Raw genomic sequence first — 8,555 nt, 5'->3', positions numbered from 1 at the left:
GCCGGGGACGGAGGGCTAGACATCATGTTGGAAGCCAGCAGAACTGGGTGTGGGCAGGTGCAGCGGCAGGTGCAGTGAGCAGGTGTGAGCAGGTGTAGCGGGAAGGTGCGGTGAGCAGGTGCAGTGAACAGGCGGGTGGGCAGGTGCAGTGAGCAGGTGTGAGCAGCTGCAGCGGGCACCTGGACCTCCTCCCAGGACCCGGACGAGTCACTTCAGGTAGCCAGGGGGTTGGCGGTGGTGGAGCAGGAAGGAGCGTGTCTCGGGCCCAGGGCGGCCCCAGCCTGTAAGGGAGGCGAGGGCGTCCAGGGGGAGGTGTGACGGGGGGTGCAGACGGAGGCGGTCAGCACCCAGGATGCAGGCTGCCCCGTGCCCCCTGGGAAGCTGCGTTAGGAATTCTGGGGCAAGGACGGGACTGGGCGCAGGGTCCGGGGACCATGTCCGAGGGACAGCCCAGAAGGGGCGCTGGTGGCCGTGGCAGCCACGCGTGCCCGGGGGAACAGGAGGCCAGGAAGTGGCCCCCGAGGACAGCCTTCCACGGGGGGGTGCAGATGTCCGTGGCCACCTCACCAGAGTGCGGGGACCTGCATGGGACCCTGTCCTGCTGACCCAGCCCGGGCTCCCCCGAGACGCTGCCACGTGGCCAGCGGCTCCATCCCCGTGGGCGTCTGTGTGTGGGATGCCCGGGAACCTGAGGGGTCCCGCGCCTGGGCCGGGGCGGGGGGCGCTGGCCGGGTGTCGTCTGTGTGACGTGACGCTGGCACTCGGTAGTCGTGCGGTGTACCGGGTCGGACGAGCGGGGTCCCGGGGCCGCTGGCGCCCAGAAGCAGCCTCGAGAAGGCGGCGCTCCCCACGCCCCCGCCCCCGGCCTCTGGGGACCCTGCGGACTTAGGCCGCTTCTTGCCTTCACGTCCTGCGCTCGAGCCTGGGGTCTGAGGGTTCCCCGCCGAGCAGAGCTGGCCTCGGGGTGCCGCCCTGTGAGGCTGGGGACGCACTCGCCTGGCGGGTGGCCTCGCGTCTCGTGAGCAGGTGCCCGGGGCGCCACTGGCTCGCCGGGGAGCATCATCGGGGTGGGGGCGTGGGGATGGTGCCCGGGGGAGTGCGGCTGTGTTGTTCATCTGGGTGTGAATAAGTTCTGAGGTTTCTGTGTCCCGGTGAAGGTCTGTGATTAAACTGGACCTGTTCTTTACGGTCACCTTTCGTCATCACACCGAGTGGGGACAGTCGTGTCCTCGGGAGGCGGCCCCTCGGCGGCCTCAGGCTCGCGGCCGGCCAAGTGCTTCTCGAAGCTGTTGGGTCCTTTCCTTTCCTCGGCTCCTCCGGTTACAACGCGCTCGGCCTCAATGTCCCCGGGTCCGGGTGGCTGGCCCTTCCCTCCTTCCTTCCCTCCTTCCTTCCTTCCTTCCCTCCTTCCTTCCCTCCTTCCCTCCTTCCCTCCTTCTTCCTTCCTTCCTTCCTTCCCTCCTTCCTTCCCTCCTTCCCTCCTTCTTCCTTCCTTCCTTCCTTCCTTCCTTCCTTCCTTCCCTCCTTCCTTCCCTCCTTCCCTCCTTCTTCCTTCCTTCCTTCCTTCCTTCCTTTTTTCCTTCTTTCTTTTCCTTCCTTCCCTCCTTCCCTCCTTCCCTCCTTCCCTCCCTCCCTCCTTCCTTCCTTCCCTCCCTCCCTCCTTCCCTCCTTCCCTCCTTCCTTCCTTCCTTCCCTCCCTCCCTCCCTCCTTCCCTCCTTCCTTCCTTCCCTCCTTCCCTCCCTCCCTCCCTCCCTCCTTCCCTCCTTCCCTCCCTCCCTCCCTCCCTCCTTCCCTCCTTCCTTCCTTCCCTCCTTCCCTCCTTCCCTCCCTCCCTCCCTCCCTCCTTCCCTCCTTCCCTCCTTCCCTCCCTCCTTCCCTCCTTCCCTCCTTCCCTCCTTCCTTCCTTCCCTCCTTCCCTCCCTCCTTCCTTCCCTCCTTCCCTCCTTCCCTCCCTCCTTCCCTCCTTCCCTCCTTCCCTCCCTCCTTCCCTCCTTCCCTCCTTCCCTCCTTCCCTCCCTCCTTCCCTCCTTCCCTCCTTCCCTCCTTCCTTCCCTCCCTCCTTCCCTCCCTCCTTCCCTCCTTCCCTCCCTCCTTCCTTCCCTCCTTCCCTCCTTCCCTCCCTCCTTCCCTCCTTCCCTCCTTCCCTCCTTCCCTCCTTCCTTCCTCGGCTCCTCTTTCTGGTGCTGAACCCACCTCCATCACTCTATTTTGTTCTTGCAGTTTCACAGATTTTATTCTTACGTTAAGTCCAGGATCCGCTGTGGGTGCGGCCTGTGTAAGTCGTGAAGCATGGACTGGGGTTCATTTTTTCCAGATAGTTCTCTGATCGTTCCAGGCGTATTTATTTTTTGCAAAAACTACCCTTTCCTCATGAGGCTTCTATGGCCTTTTTATTAAAAAATCAATCAGCTCCATCTCCGGGTGTATCCCCGGACTCCTGCCCACACACGTGCGCACGCAGACGCACATATGTGAGCACACACACGCCAGAGCCGCGACGTGCCGATCGCTGTAGCTTTCAGAAAGCCGGGGAATGGCCCGTGTCTCTCGCCAACACTACAGCCGGCCCTTGAGCCACACAGTGTGAACCGTGCTGGTCCACGTATACGTGGATTTGTTTTGTCCATAAATACAGATTAGTGCTGTAAATGTATTTTGTCTTTCTTACAATTTTCTGAATGACGTTTTCCTTTCCCTCCCTTCCTTTGTCGTGAGAGCGCAGCACGTGATACGGGGACAGAGTAGGTGTTAAGCTACCGTTTATGTTTTCGGTGCCGCTTTGCTGGGCAGCAGCCTGTCAGTAGGTAAGTTTGGGGGGAGACAAAGGTCGTGTGTGGATATTTGTGGGGATTGACACCCCTCACCCCCGCGCTGTGCAGAAGTAACCGCTTACAGAAAACTGCCTCCTGGGGTGCCCGGGGGGCTCGGCGGCTGAGCATCTGCCTTCGGCTCAGGGTGTGACCCTGGGGTCCCGGGATCGAGTCCCACATGGGGCTCCCCGCAGAAGCCTGCTTCTCCCTCTGCCTGTGTCTCTGCCTCTCTCTGTGTGTCTCATGAATAAATAAATAAGTCTTTTTAAAAAACCCAGAAAACTGGCTCTTAATCTGCATGTTTTTGTTACTAATCAGTAATTTAATACCGAAGACAGAGAAAACCAGATGGCAACTTTATTATGTGTTGCTCCATGACTTTAGGGATTATAGCTAAGTCTCCTGAAAGTCTGTTGCAAGTGTTCATATCTAATGAATTTCAAGGATGAATGCCAATCCCTCAAATAAATGATTTAATTTTCTAAGTCATGTGTGACTATTAAATATAGTCTATGTACATCGTGGCTCTGAGGGCGGCGGAGGTGGAGAAGTTCTACGTTCTATCATATTTGAAAGAACGAAACTATGACTTAAGTCCAAAATCAACAGCGCACGCTATGATTGTTTTTGCTCCCCAAAAGCAAGTCCCTTCTTCTTTGAGGATTCTTATATTCAGCAACCCACTGGAGTCATTCTGGTTTATTTTATTTTATTTTCCGTGATCCTCTTAAAAAGCCTTTAACTTCATAATCCTGTGTCGGGATGTGAGACAGTTTCCCCCCACAGTAACGCCCGGTAGTAATGCGAACCAACCGTAGACGGCAACGTGTCCTGACGGAAGGCGTCCAGCACGTGTAATTCAAAACCAGCCAGTTGCACTGTGGGGCCCCAGGGCTCCTTCCAGCGAGGTGAAGACACAGCTGCTTTCCCAGGAATGCATTTCTTTGTCGTCACGGGACCGAGCAGCAGTGCTAAGAGTGGATCCCCTCGCAGTTCATGAGCACCATCAATAAATAAATGATAAGAAGTTTCCTAGGACACTGCACATGTTGCCCCGGAGCTTAAATCGGGGAGGGGGATTACTTGGGCACTCGGTTGGCAGGGAGAGGACTGGGAGGTCCCTGCGCTCAGGGGGGACCCGAAACAGTAGTACCTTTACTTAGCCAGGGCGTCCGTGTCTGTATTGTAAGGCGCACCGTGCAGGTGAAGAAAAGGACCCTTATCAGGATTTCCTGTAGAACACGGCATATTTTTGTATAAATTACCAGCACCATGTGCCAACCTGGAAAGCAAACATTGGACTGTTTTATGGAAGAAAACATCTTAACGTGCATCAGCACAAATAAGAAGCAGAAAACAGGTGTAGAAATTGAATTAGTGATACCGAGAAAATTATGATTTCTAAGACTATGAAAAAAAAAGACAAAAATATGATAAAGAAGTTGAGAGACCTGGAAGACAGGACAAATCATAGATATTCCTATGGAAGAAGTTAAAGAAATGGAACAAAAACAGTCATCTGAGTGCAATTATAAAACTTTCTTGCCCAGTATTTATTTCTGGCACCCTCAGAAATCTACTATTGGCATTAGGAATTGCAAAAATAAATAAATACAAAGACTTCTGGAATTCTTGCCGAGCGAAATAAATCAGTAAAATAAGATTCAGAAGCTGATGATCGTTAACTGAACAGAATTCACGTCTGAGGCACTAAGTGACACTTTGGAAAGAGGTCGTGACCTGAAGGTCTCCAGCACGTTGTGCATTTCGGGGTCCAGGGCCGGAGATTGTCAGGTTCGTTTAATGAGCTTCATGGTGCCTGGCACTTGGGCCGAGCCCCGCCACGTCTTTGTTCCTACTGCTCTTTATTTTCTTTACAAATGTGAAGTGTGTAATTCACACACCACACTCTGCAGTGGTTTTTAGGATGTTCAGAGTTGTGCACTCATCACTACAATCGGCTTTAAGACCCTTTCACACCCGACAGCACAGCCCCCTGCCCACTGAGCGGTCACACCCCACCGTCCCTCTCCCCAGGTCTGTGGCCACACGGATCCACTTTCCTTATGGATCTGCCCGTTGTGGACATTTTACGTTCGTGGAATCACACGACTGGCGTCTTCCACCCATCGTCATGACTTCAAGCATCGTCCACACTTTAGCAAGTTTCGGGCTTTATTTATCGTTACTGCAAAATACATTCCACTGTGTCCCATGCTGTGGATGGATGTTCGGGTTCCTCCACTTGGGGCCCACCGTGAGCAACGTTGCCGTGAGCATTCCTGGGCAAGTTTGAGTGGACCTCAGGGCGGAGTTGCTGGTTGTCATGGGAACTTTGTGTTTAGCCCGTTGAGGGACTGCCCAGCTGTTTTCCAAAGATGTCCAGCTCTGCTGCATTAGCTTTGGGATCCCTGCTGTCAGTACTGTATCTCCGAGTGCTCATAAGGTAGAGTGGATCGTGCAGGTTGCACCACTTTCTATTCCCACCAGCGGCGTAAGAGGGTTCAGCTCCTGCACAGCCTTCCTGAAACGTATCGGTGTTGCTCCTGAAGAAATTATAGCCACAGCACTGGACGGGATGTAGTATCTTAAGTGGTTTTAAGGTGCATTTCCCTGGTTATTAAAAATGTTAAATATCTTTCCATGTGTTTATTGGGCATTTGTCTATTTTCTTAGGATGGTTGTGTATTCAGATCCTTTACCTGTATGTTCATCGAGTTCTTTGCTTTATTCAGTCTAAGTTTTTTTTTTTAATTTTTATTCATTTATGATAGTCACAGAGAGAGAGAGAGAGAGAGAGAGGCAGAGACACAGGCAGAGGGAGAAGCAGGCTCCATGCACCGGGAGCCCGAAGTGGGACTCGATCCCGGGTCTCCAGGATGGCGCCCTGGGCCAAAGGCAGGCGCCAAACCGCTGTGCCACCCAGGGATCCCAGTCTAAGGTTTTTAAAGAATATTTTGTAGATACAGAGATATGATTCGCAAACGTTACCTGCCTTTCCGTGCGTTGTCTTTATTTTCTTCATGACATCCATGGCACTTTTCATTTTGGTCTGCTTTTTCTCTTGTCACATATTCTTTGGGTCTTATCTGAGATGAACCGTTGCTTTTCTAAGGTCCTGAAGATTTACTCTATTTTCTTCTAAGACTTCTATAGTTTTAGTTATTACTTTTTAGGTAAAGGATCCATGTTGAGTTACCTATTGTGCATGGTGTAGGGAAGGAATACAAATTCATTTTTCCAGATGTGTGTATCCAAGTATCCCAGCACCACTGGGCAAAAAATCTATTCTTCCCCCCATCAGATTGTCCTGTCAGTCAGTGTGTTGAAAATGAATTGGTCACGTATGTCAGGGTATCCAGAAATATCTGGATTCTCAGTTTTATTCCATTGATCTATGTCCGCCCTTGGAGGCGTTTGTGTATATCCTTGTCCTTTTGCTAGCACCACACTGTCCTGATTACCTTGCAGAAAGTTTTGAAATTGGGAAATGTGAGCTCTCCAATTTTGTTCTTTGTCAGGATTGTTTTGGCTCTCCTGGGTCCCTTGGATTTTCTTATAATTTTAGGATCAGGTTATAAGTTTTTCAAAGAATCTGGATCTTGATAGAGACTGCACGGAGTCTGTAGATCAATCAGGGGCTTGTTGCCATCTTAATTAAGTCTTCCGATCCATGAGCATGGATTCTGTCCATTGATTTAGCTCCGTAATTTCCTTCAACAACGATAGGTAATTTCAGAGTTTTGCATCTATTTTAATAAAATTATTCCCAGGTCTTTATTCCTTTTCTGCTCTTACAAATGGAATTTTCTTGATTTCATTTTTAGATTATTCATTGCACTTGATTATGTATATATTATCTTATATGCTTCCACACTTCTAAACTCATGTATTGGTTCAAATAATCTTTGGGTGGATTCCTTAGGATTTTCTGTGGGTACGATGATGGAATCTGCAAATAGCTAGAGTCTTCTTAATTTTTTAAATTTACATTTTATTTTTTAATTTAAATTTAAAAAATTAATATATATTATTGGTTTCAGAGGTGGAGGTCAATGGTGCCTCAGTCTTATATAATACCTAGTGCTCATTACTTTGCATGCCCTCCTTCATGCCCATCACCCAGTTACCCCTTCCTCCCCACCCCCTCCAGGGACCGTCAGTTTGTTTCCTATGATTAAGAGTCCCTTATGGTTTGTCTCCGTCTCTGATTTCATCTTGTTTTGTTCTTCCCTCCCTTCCCCTATGATCCTCTATTTTGTTTCTTAAATTCCACATATGAGTGAGATTATATGATAATTGTCTTTCTCTGATTTATTTCACTTAGCATAACATCACCTAGTTGTAAATGACAGGATTTCATTTTTTGATGGCTGAGTAATATTTCGTTGTATATCTAGACATCTTCTCTATCCATCATCTTTCGATGGACACCGAGGCTCCTTCCACACTTTGGCTATTGTGGCCATTGCTGCTAGAAACATCGGGGTGCAGGTGTCCCGGCGTTTCACTGCATCTGTATCTTTGGGGTAAATCCCCAGCAGTGCAATCGCTGGGTCGTAGGGCAGATCTATTTTTAACTCTTTGAGGAACCTCCACACAGTTTTCCAGAGTGGCTGCACCAGTTCACATTCCCACCAACAGTGCAGGAGGGTTCCCCTTTCTCCACATCCTCTCCAACACCTGTGGTTTCCTGCCTTGTTAATTTTCCCCTTCTCACTGGTGTGAGGTGGGATCTCATTGTGGTTTTGATTTGTATTTCCCTGATGGCAAGTGATGCGGAGCATTTTCTCATGTGCTTGTTGGCCATGTCTATGTCTTCTTTGGTGTAATGTCTGTTCATGTCTTTTGCCCATTTCATGACTGGATTGTTTGTTTCTTGGGTGTTGAGTTTGATCAGTTCTTTATAGATCTTGGATACTAGCCCTTTATCTGATACGTCATTTGCAGATATCTTCCCCCATTCTGTAGGTTGATGAAGCTTTGCATCTTGATGAAGTCCCAATAGTTCATTTTTGCCTTTGCTTCCCTTGCCTTTGGAAACGTGCCTTGTAAGAGTGTGCTGTGGCTGAGGTAAAAAAGTTGCTGCCTGTGCTCTCCTCTAGGATTTTGATGGATTCTTGTCTTACATTTAGATCTTTCATTCATTTTGAGTGTACCTTTGTGTCTGGTGTAAGAATGGTCTAGTTTCATTCTTCTGCGCATGGCTGTCCAATTTCACCAACACCGTTTGTTGAAGAGACTCTTTTTTTCCAGTAGAGAGTCTTCCCTGCTTTGTCAAAGATGAGTTGCCCATAGAGTTGAGGGTCCATTTGTGGGTTCTCTGTTCTGTTCCATTTACCTAGGTGTCTGTTTTGTGCCAGACACTGTCTTGATGATCACAGCTTCGTAATACAGCTTGAAGTCAGGCGTTGTGATGCCCCCAGTTTGGTTTTCTCTTTTTCTTTTTAATTTTTATTTATTTATGATAGTCACAGAGAGAGAGAGAGAGGCAGAGACATAGGCAGAGGGAGAAGCAGGCTCCATGCACCGGGAGCCCAACGTGGGATTCGATCCCGGGTCTCCAGGATTGCGCCCTGGGCCAAAGGCAGGTGCCAAACCGCCCAGGGATCCTTACAGTTTGGTTTTCTTTTCCAACATTCCTCTGGCTATTCCGGGTCTTTTGTGGTTCCATACAAATGTTACAACTATTTGTTCCAGCTCTGTGAAAAATGTCAATGGTATTTTGATAGGGATTGCATTGA

This window comes from Vulpes vulpes, chromosome 8 (assembly GCF_048418805.1).
Source record: "Vulpes vulpes isolate BD-2025 chromosome 8, VulVul3, whole genome shotgun sequence".
Lineage (NCBI taxonomy): Eukaryota > Metazoa > Chordata > Mammalia > Carnivora > Canidae > Vulpes > Vulpes vulpes.
This window is presented reverse-complemented; position numbering follows the sequence as displayed.